Here is a 15,742-nt window from a genome sequence, read left to right as displayed (position 1 = left end):
CTTTTATTGGGGGAAAGTGCCTGCCCCGGAGCGGTTATTTAGGGCACAACTAGCTGCTATAAAAGCTGGGTGACAAAAGCTCTAATTTTTGAGGGAGGTGACTGCAAAAGGCAGAAACTGATGGATGTCCCTCTATTTGTGGCCTCACTAACACTTTAAAGCAAAGGTAGCGGAAGGCGGGAAGGTGGGATGGCGTTGGAAGAAATAGTCAGTATGGATGTTAGGAAGTTGTTCATGGATCGCACTAATCCTTACCTGGTGAGGGAAATCTGTCCTAGCCATGGGAACCAGGGCTTGAAGTACCCAACCTTCATATACCCAATTCTTTGCTCTGTACTGTTGGCGTTTCTCTGGGAGAGTAAATCAGAAGACAGTAACACCATCTGTGTTGTTGCTGTTCTCAGCCTCTGAGAAACCAGTCTTGCTCCATCATATGGCCTCGCCCAGGGTCCTCTCAGCCCCTCTAGGTCTGTTCCTCCTTCACACTTCATAGCTTGCTGTGGTGTCTGCTCAAGGGATCACTCCTTCACACCAGGGAGGGTGGAGCATGTGGAAAGACGCTCAGGATCCCAGACCAGATACTCTCTCTTTACCAGGAGACATAAACATTCTGTCCTCTTGTCTAGAAGCCTGGGATTGTAGCTTTGGGCTGCGGAGGAGACCCCTGAGGTATAAAACCTTAAGTAAACCCTTGCACTTGGGGACTAGAGATGCTAGACCTGAAAGATGAAGTAGCAGCAGCAGCAGCAGAGTGGTGTATGCCCTCGTGACTAGCATGGATTCAGCCTGCTGTAGAAGAAGCTGAGCTAGGAGCCCCCAGTGCTGCCAGTTCCCAAGGAACCCTGCGAAAGCAGGGCAGATGGAGACTCACACCCCACCCCACTAACTCTCTCACTATGTTTATTATTAAACATCTGTTCAGAGGAATATGTGTATCTGTCGGTATCTGTTGTTAATAAGCCATTCTTAAGCCAAACACGTTGTGGCTTTTGTTTGTTTATTTTTTTTTTTCTGTAAAGTTTTTTTTTTGAGTCGTGTTTATTTTGTTTACTTGTTTGTTTGGTTTAGACTTAGATCTTTTATTAAAGTCTTACGTTAAGACCACTAGATTAGAAGTCAAAGGCTGTGAAAGGGCAATGCTGTGGAGGAGGTCTTTAGGGAAGGGAGGAAGAGGGAAGGACAGGAGGGAGGAGGGAGAGGCTTTTAACTGTTTTACTACAACCAAAGGGCCATCGTGGATGAACTGCAAAACGATATATGGGTAATATCGTTCATCCTTTCCTCTATATAGTAATTTCAAACATCTTTCTACAAGCCCCTTGCTATGTATGTGATGGAGAAGGGAAATGAACTCAAGGAAGTCTCTGTAAGAGAACTGAAGAAATAAATTATCCGAGAGTGTGGCGCCCAATGTGATTGAGGGCCAAGACTAAGGGGATGAAAAACAAACAGAAGGAAGAGGAAGGAAATAGAAAAATAGCGCAAGACTCCAAATATACGCTAAGCCAAACTTGCATGTGTGGAATAGAGCGGGGCAAGAATTAGCTTTTACACCCACAGGTTGTACAGTCTTCCCCAGCAAGTAAAGCACACAGTTGATTTGGTTACATGCAGATAAGGAATAATCACGTGTGCCGGCAGTTTGGGGAACATTTTGTGATGTATAATTAAAGACTTAATATTAGTACTATTTGAGGTGGTCTATCCAGTTCATTCCTTCACTACCCAGCCGGGCATCACCTTTAATCCCGTCCCGGATCTTCCTGTTTTGTAAAACCTGTATTCTTTTCTGCTCTTTGTTTTCTATATCACTGCTTCTAAAGGTGAAGCAGAGACATACCTTAAAAAAGTCACAACATCACTGTACATTATTTATTTAATAAATAATATGAAACATATTGCCCACTTGTTTTTCCTTCTTATCAAAGAACTTCAGAAGGTCAAGTGCAGAAATATTCAATTGACATGCTAAACTTATTAATGAATTGATTTATAACATTTATAAAAATCATAACGTTGCTGTCTGCAACCTACACAAATGCTTAGTGATTCTTCTGCCATATATGTGTGCATACACTGTGCACATATAGAATATACATGATACATGAGATGGTTATTCGATGACATATCAGACAAGAAGAAATACATGTGAATTATCATTTGTACTGGCTGTCCCAATTGTTTCTGAAATTTATCTTTCATTGATAGCTGCATTCTAAACAAATTATAAACCACTATTTATACATTTTTAATATATAGGTATAAACCACACTTGGAAGAAACACTAAGTGTGCATTAAGATGGACAAAATTTTACTAAAAATAATTAAAAGCAATTTTAGCAGAAGCCTTTAATTTCAGACTGACACAGGAGGACAGCATTAGTACATGCATCAACAAGTGAGCAATTTTAAGAAATTTAATAAGTAAAGGGGCTGTGCCAACAATTTTGAATTTTTGGAGGTGGCCCTGAACTTATTCAGTAACTGCCACTTTTTGCTGTCTGGAGATATATTTGTAAACAAGCATTATTTGACAAGTGCTTTTCTCAGCAGGGAGTCTTGGCCAATTACTGCTGAACAGCTCTGCATTCAAAATGATTCACCCGCAGTGAATCAAGCTTAATTCATTGAAGCTACAGTCAGTAATGCCCCAGTAAAGTGCTGACAGTTGTCAGCAGTTTGTATTTGAAAAGTCCAGTTTCTTGTCTCTGAATGTTTTTTTATTTTTTATTTTTTTTATTTTTTATGTTTGAGAAAGTGGGATAGAAGGTCCACAGAAAAGAAACATAGAAGGGAAGAAGTTGCCTAAAATGACTTTAAAGACAATCATAAAATTGTAAATATTTTCACTGGAAAGAGACTGAAAGGGAAGTTTGTTTAAGTGTTTAAGGATCTTTTTTTTTTCTTGGCTTATAATAGGACCAGGCCCATAAAACATATCTAAGGACACAATAGACTTGTAAAACTAAATAGCTTCATTTTGTAGCCCTGTCTTCCTGCTGTAATTCATTTCCTTTTAGATTAACCGGCAGGACCTCACAGAAAAGGACAGTAAAATCATCCCCTCACCAGGACACTCCTGAGCAAGAAAAGAGAGCCATTACATCCCTTTGAGTCAAAGATTGTTGGAACCAGAAGGGACCATGGAGAGTTTTGGCTTTTTGCTTAATAAACCATGAAGGTTGGGGGTGGGAATCTTGACATTTTAAGCTCTTTCTTGGCATCAGGGTGACAGGTAAGATGATTTCATTTCCTTATGTAAAACAGAAATAAAGGGTTGGAGGGGGAGGTAACAATCCCCAGGCTTGCAATATTGTGATTAATTTTTTTGTTATTTTAACATTCATAAAATATTTTTAGCATTAATTTTAAAAGGGCCTACATTTTTGTTTATTTGTTTGTCTGTTTGGTTGATTGTCTTTCTGGTTGAGTATAAACCAGGTCATTGCAAAGGCTATATATGAGCTCTTATCACTGAGTCCAAGGGCTCTCATTTTAACACTTAGAAATGCACCATTTGCCATATTTATATGCTCACAATACTTTATGAATTATGAGCATTCAGAGTATATGACAACAGTACAGAAATATCCACCCCAAGAGGCTTAGCTATTTGTAGACAAACATTTCCAAAGCATTTGGTTCAATATTGCCACTGATATTAAAATGACAGAGTTTTGTTATTTCCAGCTATTATGTTGCCTGGTTGACTTTATCATTTGATTATCTTTTGTTTGGTGTGCTTCTTAAGAAGTTTGCTGGAATGGCTAATTAATTTCTCTTTCATTTGAGGAAACCATTCTAGATTTTCCTGTAAATATACAGCATAAAGGTACATGATTTATTAATTGAGTGTAGTTAACTTTTCTTTTATGGGTCAAATTTTATTCTTAAAAAGTATTTCTTACTTCCTTAAAAAGCCATCATTTTCATTTAAATTATTATATTTTATTTCTTAGCAAACAGAATGATTTTTAGTCAGCTGAGGTATTTAATTATCTGAATAGTATGATAGTTCTAAATATTATATAATACTTCTATAAAAATTTTCATAAAGTATCAGAATTAATTGAAGCATGAATATAAAATATTTCTTATTAATCACAAAAGTGAATTATTTTTATTTTTATTATAAAGAGTAACTATAAATATAAATATGCATGAGACCTAACTATAAAAATTGAGACCTAAGCAACTCAAAGATTTTTGCTGTTATTATATACAGTGCATACACTTTAGTAGGGGCAGGAATGCTCCTACTGGCATGCTTGACAAGGTGAATATATTCTACATTGTTTATGAAAATCAGTGTAATCAATAGTGTGGGTACCACGGTCTCTTGTATCCTTACACACAAGTAACTTGAAAAATTCTTAGTATTAAAACATTATATATTCTATTTGAGTCTCAAAATTAAGTGTAACACACATGTGCATACATGGTTTATATGAAGTTAAGTTTGGGGGAAAATATAACCCTAAATAATTTGTAAATACAGACAAAAAATGGTTAATAATTGTTATATATATAGTAGAATAATATTAATACTTAAAATAACTAAGAAAATGTACTTTCTCAATGAGACACATTACACACATGCAAAAACTAAGTGAAAGATTTCCTGGTGCAATCAATAATAAATTATAAAGCATGGCATAGCTTTCCTACTGAAACAGAAAAATTTGGTGTTATTTATTTACTTTACATCCTGGTCATAGGCCCATACCTCCTCACCTTCTAGTTCCCCCACACCCCCAGCAAGTCCCCTGCCTCTCCACTCTCTCCTCCCCCCTCCCCTATTCCTCAGAAAAGGGGAACTCCACTTCCAACCCACTCTAGCTCATCAATTTGCATCAGGACTGAGAGCTTTCTCTTCCCCTGTGACCAGACAAGGCAGTCCTGCCCTGGGATAGTCCATGTCAGAAAAAGCCCTGTGACCCTGATCCCCTTGCTAGTGGACACACATGAAGCCTGAGCTGCTCTTTGGCTCTATGTCTTTGTAGGGGCCTCCGTTTCATCCATGAATGGTACTTGGGTGATGCTTCAGTATCAACATTATTGATATAACCTCTGGGACCTGGTTATTTGCCTCTGTTGCTGGAAGAAACTGTTTTAGCCACCATATTACTTTACAGCTTTTTGAAATCTGAAATTCACTATGAAAATCTCACTCGAGTCATTGATTTCACAGAAAATGTTTAATACAGGATATAAATTTTTTAGAAATTTTGTTTTAACGTTCCAAAGACTTCAAATCATAAGTTTTAGGAAAGTATCCCTTTGTTTTACATGTTTATGTATTTAATATCTACTTTATAAGACTATTAAAACAAGAAAATTAGTTTCTTCTTTTTCAGACAGTTGGGCATTCAGAGAGTCAATAAAGTAGATTTTAAAGTCTTGGACAAGACAATGTGTAAGACATTTAAGTGTATATTGGGTCATCTCACATTTGATAATTCATCTATTTACTTATGTAGTGAATATTTTAGACAATGATAGTAAGATCACCAACATTATATATGATGCTGTGAAATAGATATATTAAATCATGTTATAAATAGTATAGATACTCTTAAAATTAAAAAAATGCTCCTATTCCTTTCAGGTTTAAAATCTCAAGCATGAGCATTTATAAACTTTTTATGGCAAAGGTTTCATATATACAATTGACTTATTCAACTCTATTTTTATACCATATGAGACAAAGACATGAATATAATTGAAGTTAATATGTAATAAAAATATAAAATTGAATGTTTAAAAATTATTTTTATTGACTTCATGGCAAATGATTTCAAATATTTATTTAACTTATTTTGCTGTCATCTAAAATACCATTACCTGGTATTTTCTGCTATTGCTAGTGCAAAGACAAATACATAAAAAATAAAATGAGTTTTAATATATATGACAATTTGAATTGAACCTAGTCAAATGTCTAGTAATTTATATTGTATTGATGTTTTTTTTCTCAAAGCTCAATTTTTTAATCTATTGTTCCTAATAAGAATTGCAGATTTTACAGTCATAAAACTTTAATGTAGTAAGATACATATTTTAAGTCTGTAAATTTTTTTATCTCAGGTGGTCACATTTATTAACTGATATTATATTATTTTGGACATTTTAAATGGTTTCTATCTTTAGTGATTTCCAGAAACCATAAAGAATCATGTGAAACAGTACATGAAAATATAAAAACTTCTAAGTGTGTGAATTTTTTCTTTAGAGTACCAATTAGTTGTGTTCCATTTAAATAAAACCTAGCAGGGTCTGAGCATAATTAAACTTCGCTGTAGCTCTTCTTTTCCTATAGGGTGCACAGCCTTTAGTCTCTTATCACCTTATGAGCTACTTTATTAATATCATTTGAATTACTTCTTATACAATGGGAGAACATACAATCCTTTGTTTAATGGGGTTATATCTAGGTCATGCCTTCTTCCTTATGTAGCTCTCAGTGACTATTCATGGTTTTAATCTTTATGCATTGAATAATAACTTTGCTACGATGTGAGTGAATGTGCCAAGGATTCATGGAAAGGTTTTTTTTTTTTTTTTAGCAAGACTGAAAGGAACATGGGGAACAATTTAAATTTGGTATAATAAAACTCAATAATAAAACTGTTAGGATCTTTTAAAATCTTCTTTAAAAGAATGTGCCATTCATACTTACACGCATATTTTAATTTTATATTTGACTCTTTGTGGCTCTGAGGAAACAGCAGTGTGATGAGAAAAAGGAATTCTTTAGTTCTTACTACTTCGTGCATTTAGAGTTTTATAGTTCTTCTATTTCCTTGTGAGATCAATTGTTTAGTTGAATCATGCCAAACACTTGTGGCATTAGACACACCACAGATCAAGCAAATGGGATTTAAGTGTTCTTCATCCTTCTCATTATATTTCACTTGCTGGATTATTGCCCAGGCCATCTTCCCCATCACTGAAATTTGTCCTCAGTTCTGAATAAACTGGGCCATAAGCACTCAGTAAATGATTCTGAAAAAAAAAATTCTTCAAAGAGTCAAGACCTGAAGGCTTTGCATATGCTTTATGAGAAAATGTGCCTACTTGGTAACACGTTTCAGGCTAACTATTGGATGACTTGAAGAAAATACAGGCTGTTCTTCCTCTCAAAGATAGGTGCTGTCTTTTTCCATTGTAATAGTTTTATACTCTTATTCTCATCTGTCGAATCTTTGGTTCATCCCTTTCCTCCCTAAGGAAGGCAGCACAGTTGAGAGGGTAGGAACCCATGCCTGCTGTACTCTTTCCCCCCAAATGATGTCAAAGTTTAAAAATATGTGTTAAAAGGATGAGACGTCTTTCTTAATTAAAATGAAGAATCTTCTAACTAAATAAAGGATTACACCAAACTCAATTTTCTGCTGTTTACTTAATCAATAACCCAGAAATAGAAGTTTTAAGGCATCTCTGTCAGCCTTGGCTTTCTAAAAGGGTAACTCGCTTACTTTGCCTTGGCAGGACAATGTCAGAATGTGCTAATGTCTTTTCTGTGGAAAGACTAGCTCAGCAGGTAAATCCAGCTGGCACTAGTTCAGGCCCTGCAGTCCTCAGCAGGAGCTTGCCATTTGAGCCAAGTTTAGCTTTCATCCAGAGACCTTCTCTTCAGTAATGGCTACAGAGGTGGCAAAGGCTCTTCTCAGTGCTGTTTAAGATAACAAGAGACCCCTTTTTTTTTTTTCATAGAAAGGCTTCTGGGAAGACAGTGTAGAAATGTGTCACTCTGATTCTAAGATGAACAGCAGCAATCCTTCTGCAGTAAGGATTGCTGAAGAACTGCCCCGGTCAAAGACTTTAATGATATCTAGTTTCAAACCACCATATCTTTGATTTTCCTCAAGAGGAGACGAGGAAGAAAACTACTACGTAACTTTTCTAAGATTGCAGATGTTGTTTGTTGGTATTGATCGAAGCCTGAGGAACCGAGTAAGCATAGGTGCACTTCACAGGTGCTATGAAGTGACAAGGAGAGCGGAAATGAAAATAGCTTTGTATTTTGAAACTAAACAATTGTATTGATGCTACTCACTATTACTTACTACTTATTTTTTGGCAACTTAATTTAGTTCATTGTGGTTCAGATCATTTGTTTATAATAGGTTTGTTATAATGAATTTTGCATATTTCACATAACTACTAGGAAAATTTGAATAAAGCAACTTCTTAATTGGTAGAACTCTACACAAAGGAAGGTCCTGAAGGACACAGGAAACCCAAGAGTGACGCAGAGTAAGTGTTCTCAGTAGGCCATGTATTTGTGTGCTACACTGAGTCAGGATAAAATTTAATATTGTCTGAGAGAACTTCCATAAAAAAAAATAATACAAGGACTATCATTGTTTTCCAGATTTAGTAGAAATGTGGACCTTAACAACGTAGGCTTTGATCTTGTAAAAATCTACTTTATTTGGGGGTTCTTTAATGTCTCTACCTTTCTTCCAACCCACATGCCCTAAATAGGAGAGAAAGAATGTTAATAGGAACAGGAGAAGTAGACCCTTTTTAGACTCAGTTCCTTGGGAGAAAGTCCAGTCTTCACCTTCAGGAGACCCACTAAACAGCAAACCCACAGAAATTCAGCAAAAGCTATCACAATGGCAACAGCAGGGACCTCAAAGCGTTTTCAGGAGTGTTTCTCTTTAGGAGCATCTCAAAGTCTAGAAATGAACAGCCAAGTCATGTGAAGTGGTTCAGAAGTGATTGATACTCTCCTGTACTCCGTACAGGGTGTTTTCAACTGACAAAGACCATGCCCCTCTCTAGCAGACAAACAGCACACCCTCACACAAGTCTGTATCACATCCCATACTTAGGATAAAAACAAAATCATGGTTACATCTACTACATAGCAATCTTTTGATAGGGCCTCATTTACATAGATGTAGTCATTGTCGTTGACTATGTGTTTAATTTGAATCAGTTTACCATGTCTTGCATGATAGATAAGATTGAGGAGTTGTAAGCTGTAGATACCATGACATATCAGCTCTGTCACGTGTCATGAGATGGCATGAATTAGCCCCTTCAGGATATATGCAAAAAAAAAAAAAAATGGCGATGTTAGGGGCTATTCATACAGTTGCTATGAATTGAAATAAGAATATACCTATGCGGCTGAGTAGAATTACGACTATCATATAGCTAAATAACAGATATTAGTTAATCTTTTTCACACAACATGAGATATAGGGTGTTTGTGACATTTTTTTTTCTCAGCCACACATCTTCCTTAACTTGGTAGATGAAAAAGATCCTGGGCTGAGAAAGAAAAATCTAACATAAGGAATTGACAAAATATCCCATAGAGCTGTAGAAAATAATAATGAACCACATTTGTCCGAATTCTCTGCTAGATTTCAAATGTGGGATTTGACTAGGAAATAAAGAAAAAGATAAGTATCATGAGCTATAAGTGATGTGTCTTACTTTGAATTTCCACAGAGCATAGATTCTTCTTATCAGCCACAAGATACAACAAGAGATATCTGCAAGTATTTTGAATATTTTGTCATCACATTATAGTTTTAGGATAATCCTTATATATGCCCTAATTTGCTGTAGATTTTACATTAAAGTAGGCATGTGTAAAACATAAAAATATACATGTTAACTTTATATACAATACTAAGATCATTAAATTAACTGCTTCTTAATACTGAAACTAGGTAGCAGGGGAAACGCTTAAAGACTTTGGGTACAGAGATCTCTGACACCTCTGATTCCAGTTTTAAATACAGTTTTCAATTTTCATTTCCCAGAACACTTAACTTTTTAGTCACATGCATATTAAACACATTTCTTAGAAATATAAGCATTTTTTTTATTTCCAGAAAGGCTTTGATATAAATACCAGAAAGCTGCTCTTTTGCACATAGGAGGCCATTAGCCTTTATTTTTTTATATTTCTATTCCGAATAAATATAACAAAGACATAAACAAGTGAAAATACAATTTCAAGTGACAGGCCACATCAGGAACGGAAAATGGGAATTCAAGCTTGTGCAGTCTGTTTGTACAGACCTAGGATAAACATCTAGCAATAACTTCAACCCAAAATTTACCCTACCTTCAAGGCACCCAGGAATAAAGATAGAGCAGAGTGTGAGGGAAGGGCGGAACATTAACTTGCAGAGCGTGAGACCCACTCGATGGGAAAGAGCCACACTCATGGATGTGTATGTTTTATTCTAGATTTCTATCTGTCATTCACTTTTGATTTATCATGTCTTTGTTATTTACATATGTGTTTGTTTCCCTCTAAATGAGCTAAGGGAAAATCCTCATTATCACCATTTTCTTTGGTAACAAAGTGAGTTAGTATATAATTGAACACCTTAGTGTACTTGTGTGAAAGTGATAAGGCTTTCACTCAAACTCAAGCATTTTGCGGTCAGCTATGTTCTTATTAACCCTTTGTGAAAGAGGAAATTCTGCCATCAAGTGTTATTGTCATCCTTACTTTGTCATCCCAGGACAATATTCTTTTATAGACAATGATAAATACATCCAAAGTGCCTAGGATGACAATATGTGGAATTCTGGAGGCTGTCTTTCCCACACTCACTAGTTATTGATAACCATGTTATCATTAATATACTTAATCGATGTTGGCATATTTTCGACTTCCACACTGCTTTCTTCATTGTCTGGATTCCACTAGCATACACTGATCTCTCTTCCTATATCTTTCTTTCTATCCAACCATATATGTTCTTTGCCTTATCAATTTCTGTCTGGTATTTTAGAATATAAAAATATTCAACCCTTATGCCAAGCTCATACTGGATTTTAAATATATATTTTACTGCCAATAATCTCATTAACAACCTCTTCTCTAAACAGTGCTATCTATTGTAGAACATTGCTCATTGCTCTACGAGGAATACAAAGGACCTTTGGAAGTTTTATTTAACTACTCACACATTTCACTTTTCAGGCAGCATGCCTCATAATAAATATTCCCTGCAAATTCCTTGGAAAGTGTAGGCAATTCTTGTCTCTAGTATAAAACAATTATAATGTTCTTCCTCCCATTCTATGTGTAGACTAAAATATAATATTTTATAACAATTTTGAAAGTTATATTATAAAAGTATTTTTGACCATGAATCTCATTAAATACTCTTATTGGTAGGCTAGATTAGACGAATTAATCACTATTGCAGAAGGATCCAAAATAAGAAAATATTATTTAATTTAAAATGCTAGATAATATTAATTTTTTCCGCAAAATGAGTACCAAATTCACAGATGTGCTACACAGGAGAAAGTGCAGAGGCTCTAGATCTTGACTAAGACTTATGGAGCTGTGAAGCTTTGGCAGTCTAGGCAGCTTCTCTGCATCTCCTTTCTTGTCTGTAAAATGGGAATATTATTACAACACAGCTTAGAATTGTATAGATTAAGTTCATGTCTTTAAAGCAGTTTATAAAATTTAATGGGTTACAGTATGATAGTATTCAATATTTCATGTTCAAAATCTTTGGGATGGCACATTTACCAATGCACTAGTGAGTGAGTATTGTCTAATTTGTTTAAAATGGAGATGCCAGAAGAAAGGTAAATGACTGCAGTTTCATAGTTTAAAGAGCCCTTATTTACTACCTGGGTAAAGCTTTTCAAAAGAAGCTCCAGTAGCCTTAGGTTAAAAATTAAACTGTAATTATGAGAGCAATATAGTCACTGATTTGCTTCAAGAGCATACCTCCTGTCATTTTTCCAATGCTAACCTATGAAAGGAGAATGAGGTACCTTCTCCTCAGTGACCTGATTTCTTCAAATACAGTCAGTCACACCCCACCCCGACTCTGTGTACTGCTAGACTTTTTAAAATGTATTTATTTGCTCTGCATCCACATTGCAGCTCTTTCTCTCCTTTCAGTCTCACCCTCCCACCCTCTTCCACATTGCCCCCTTCCCTTCTCCCCAGAAAAGGGGGGCCCTGCATGCAACCCATCCAACTAGCCCAGACACATCAAGTCTCACCAAGACTAAGTGCATCCTCTTCCACTGAGGCCCAACAAGGAAGCTCAACTAGGTGCAAGTGATACAGAAACAGACAACAGAGTTCAGGTCAGAGACAGCCCCCACTCTAATTGCTAGGAGGCCTGTTGAAGACCAAGCTGCCCCTATATATGTAGGGGACCTAGGTCCAGTTAATGTATGCTCTTTGTTTGATGGCTCAGATGATCACCAATGGTCATTCATTAGTTGACCCATTCATTAGTTGGTCTTCATGTGGAGTTCTTATCTGGTCCAGGTCCCACTGTCCTTCTCTCAGCTCTTCCACAAACTCCCTGAGCTCTGCCTAATGTTTGGCTGTTGCCTCTCATCATCTGTTTCAATCTGCTGTTGGGTGGAGCCTCTTAGAAGACAAATATGGTCATTTCCTGTCTGAAATCATAGCAGAGTATGATTAATTATGTCAGGGGTTGGCTCTCTCCCATGGGATGGGTCTCAAGTTGTGCAAGTCATTGTTTGGCCCTTCCCTCAATCTCTGCTCTATCTTTATCCCTGTGTATCTTCTAGGTAAGGTAAACTTTGGATTGAAGCTATTGTATAGGTCTGTACAAACAGACTGCCCAAACTTGCGCTCTCATATCCGTTCCAGATGTGGCTTGTCACTTGAAGTTGTATTTTCACTTGTTTATGTCTTTGTGACATTTACTCAGAATAGAAATATAAAAAAATAAAAATAAAAGCTAATCAGGGAAATAATTCTATGAAGTTGGATTTCAATACAAACAAAGACCTTATAATTTTCCAACCAAAACAATTTAATTCGAACAATGCTGAGAGTTTTAGTTCTTGTATTTATTTGATGCATCAGTGTAGAGAAACCATTATCTGTTTGAAAGCACATTGAGAACCAGATCCAAACTTAATTCTCCATCTAGAACGTCAACCAAGTATATTGCACTCTATAAATTTATGTTTGCTGAATGAATACTATGTGTGAATTCTGTAAGTGACTTAAAGCTACTGTGTCTAAAAGCAATTTCTCTTCACCATCATATTCTATCACTGAAGGAGCCAGTACACCTCTTTTCCTAAATACATAATAACAGAATTTAGAATTGTTTTTATAAAGCCTCTAGTAAATTGAAGAGTTACCAGTGAAACAACTGTATGATTCACCTACCAAAGCAAGCTAATACCAACATATATGCTATCAGAGTCATTTATTTTATATTTACAAAATGTATAAAAAAATTAAATATCTACAGACAAGATGTATGTTAGAAACATTTCATGTATATTATGATTAGTCCTTTTTGGTGGAATAAATTACTGTTTTATTTTGTTATTTTCTTAAGGTAAATTTTTAGCATTCATGCAGTTTGACCACTTTATAGTTTTTTTTTTGTGCTTGAAGTATAACTTAATATTACATCTTGAAAAAATTAACACAAGCCATCTGTTTGTAATTTTGGGGAATGGAAGGAATTACTTCTTTTTTGTTTCCTGGGTATATTCACTGTTGCATACTTTATGAAGTACTTTAGATTTATGGCATCATGGGAATTCTTAATATTATATGGAAAAGGGCAAGAAAATGTGTTTCAACCATTGTGTGTATAGACTAGCAATGAAGCATAGGCTTACATGGCAGGTAATTGTCTTTTCAAGTATAGTTTTGATAGTTTATGGGTAGTTTGTTTAACTAAAAATCTCTCCATAGAAAATAGCATTTTGATATGCTGTAAAATAGTAACAACTGTACAAAATAGCAGAAATTTCATTTATACTCTTATAAAATTATGTGAATTAAAGCATCGTCTTTAATTCTTAAATTATCCCAAAGATACTGATATTTATAATATTGAAGAAAGTTAATTTTGTTATAGTTCAGTAATTTGTAGTTTGTTATACAGCACATAACTTGATAAAGTGTTAGTGTCTAAGTTGCTGAAGGTCTTGACTATATCAGTATATTCAGATACTGCACTCCTTTAAATTTTACTGTTATTGTGGTTTGTATTTTATTTACACTAATAATTTTCAAAGATGGACTCATATTTTAGAAAAAGAACATGCCTTGTCAAACATAAATAACCCATAAGAATAATATGAATACATATGTAAAGGATCATAGAAAATATATATTGAGAAGTTATAACTACAGTCATCGCTGAGGCACTGTCACGGAAAATTTAAATTTAGATGTCCAATTACACTCCTCTCATTTCTTCATAGAAAATCTGTCAGTTCATCAGAAAATTGCATTATTTCTGAACTTGTGATGTGAAAGATGATTGTTAGGGATAGTGAAGGTCAGCGTACATACTCATCTTTAGTTACAAAATAAGTGGAACTGATTATTTGATACGCTCTCCTATATGTAGACACCATGGCCACTGCAACTTTTATAAAGGAAAATAGTTAACTGGGTCTGGCTTACAGTTTCAGAGGTATTGCTGGCAGACAGTAGGAAAAGACTTCCAAACTGGGCATGGTTTAATCATCTGAGGATATAGTTCTTTTTTTTCTACGTCTTTTATTTTATTTCTGCTCATTTTTGTCCTCTTATTTCTCCTCCTTCCCCTTTTCTCTCTCCTTCCTCCTCTCTTTCCTCTTTCTTTTCTATACTATTCTTCCTCTTCTTTCTTTTTTTTTCTTCAATTGTTGCAGAAACTTTCACTGAAAACAATTCACTGTAAACCTGGGCATCTAGTTGCTCATTACATCTACTTACGGCTTTCCTGGATGTAGTTTTACATCTTCCTTCTCTTTGACTGAATAAGTATCTAAGGTTTTGCCTTTGAAGCCCATGGGTTCTGTTTGCAAGCTACTGTGCTAGTATAGAAAAGGAATGTTGTATGCAAGAAAATGTGATACCGTACTGGCTTATAGATTTCTAAATATGTCAATAATATAAACTTCAGCCGGGCATGGTGGCGCACGCCTTTAATCCCAGCACTCGGGAGGCAGAGGCAGGTGGATCACTGTGAGTTCGAGGCCAGCCTGGTCTACAGAGCAAGTCCAGGACAGCCACGGCAACACAGAGAAACCCTGTCTCAAAAAACCAAAAAAAAAAAAAAAAAAAAAAAAATTAAACTTCAATGGATAGTATAGATGATTTTGTACCAATGTATTCTCACCCAGAGGAGCTTATCATAGTTAAAATAAGAACATTGATAAATATACAATGCATAAATTCCAAATATACCAAGTCAAATTTATTAAGGCATTTTATCGAAGAATTATATTATACACAATAATTGATAATGTCAGAACATCTGTAATGATGATTTTTAAATGTTGAAGAGCATTGATTGAAACAGACTCAAAATAAGATATGTGCATTAGAACTTTGCCAGTATGCAATGATATACATAGCAAGCTCAATATTTACATTAGAAATCCACTGCAGTTTTATATCACCACCACAATTCAATTGTGGGATAAGAAGTTTCATAATGTTGAACTAAATGATAACACAATTCTGAAGCTGTCCACTGTTTAATATAGGCCTTTCATAATAGATGCATAGGAGTGTTCTTTCTGGAACATAGAGTTCACTCTTTTAGGTCTCATCTTCATACTTGTGCTTTGAGAAGGACCCAAGGTATTGACATTTTTAAAATCTTGCTGTTGATTCTAATGTGGAAAGTCCTTATTAATTTTGGATAATTGGAACGAGCACTTAAGGATAATTTACTTATGAGATAAAAACATTTTGTTTGGACTCTTCACTTTGGAGGTTTTGAT

General features: G+C 35.3%; 1 protein-coding gene across 9 annotated transcripts in view; it reads left to right on the top strand.

The window, feature by feature from the left end:
* EPHA5 (EPH receptor A5) overlaps positions 1–15,742 on the top strand; it is a 312,460-nt gene that overhangs the window by 1,457 nt on the left and 295,261 nt on the right. The gene's annotated exons all lie outside the window — the stretch shown is intronic.

Source organism: Acomys minous (genome assembly GCF_964271855.1).
Source record: "Acomys minous genome assembly, chromosome: 15".
NCBI lineage: Eukaryota > Metazoa > Chordata > Mammalia > Rodentia > Muridae > Acomys > Acomys minous.
Note: the sequence above shows the minus strand (reverse complement) of the source record. Positions and strands in the feature narration are given on the sequence as shown.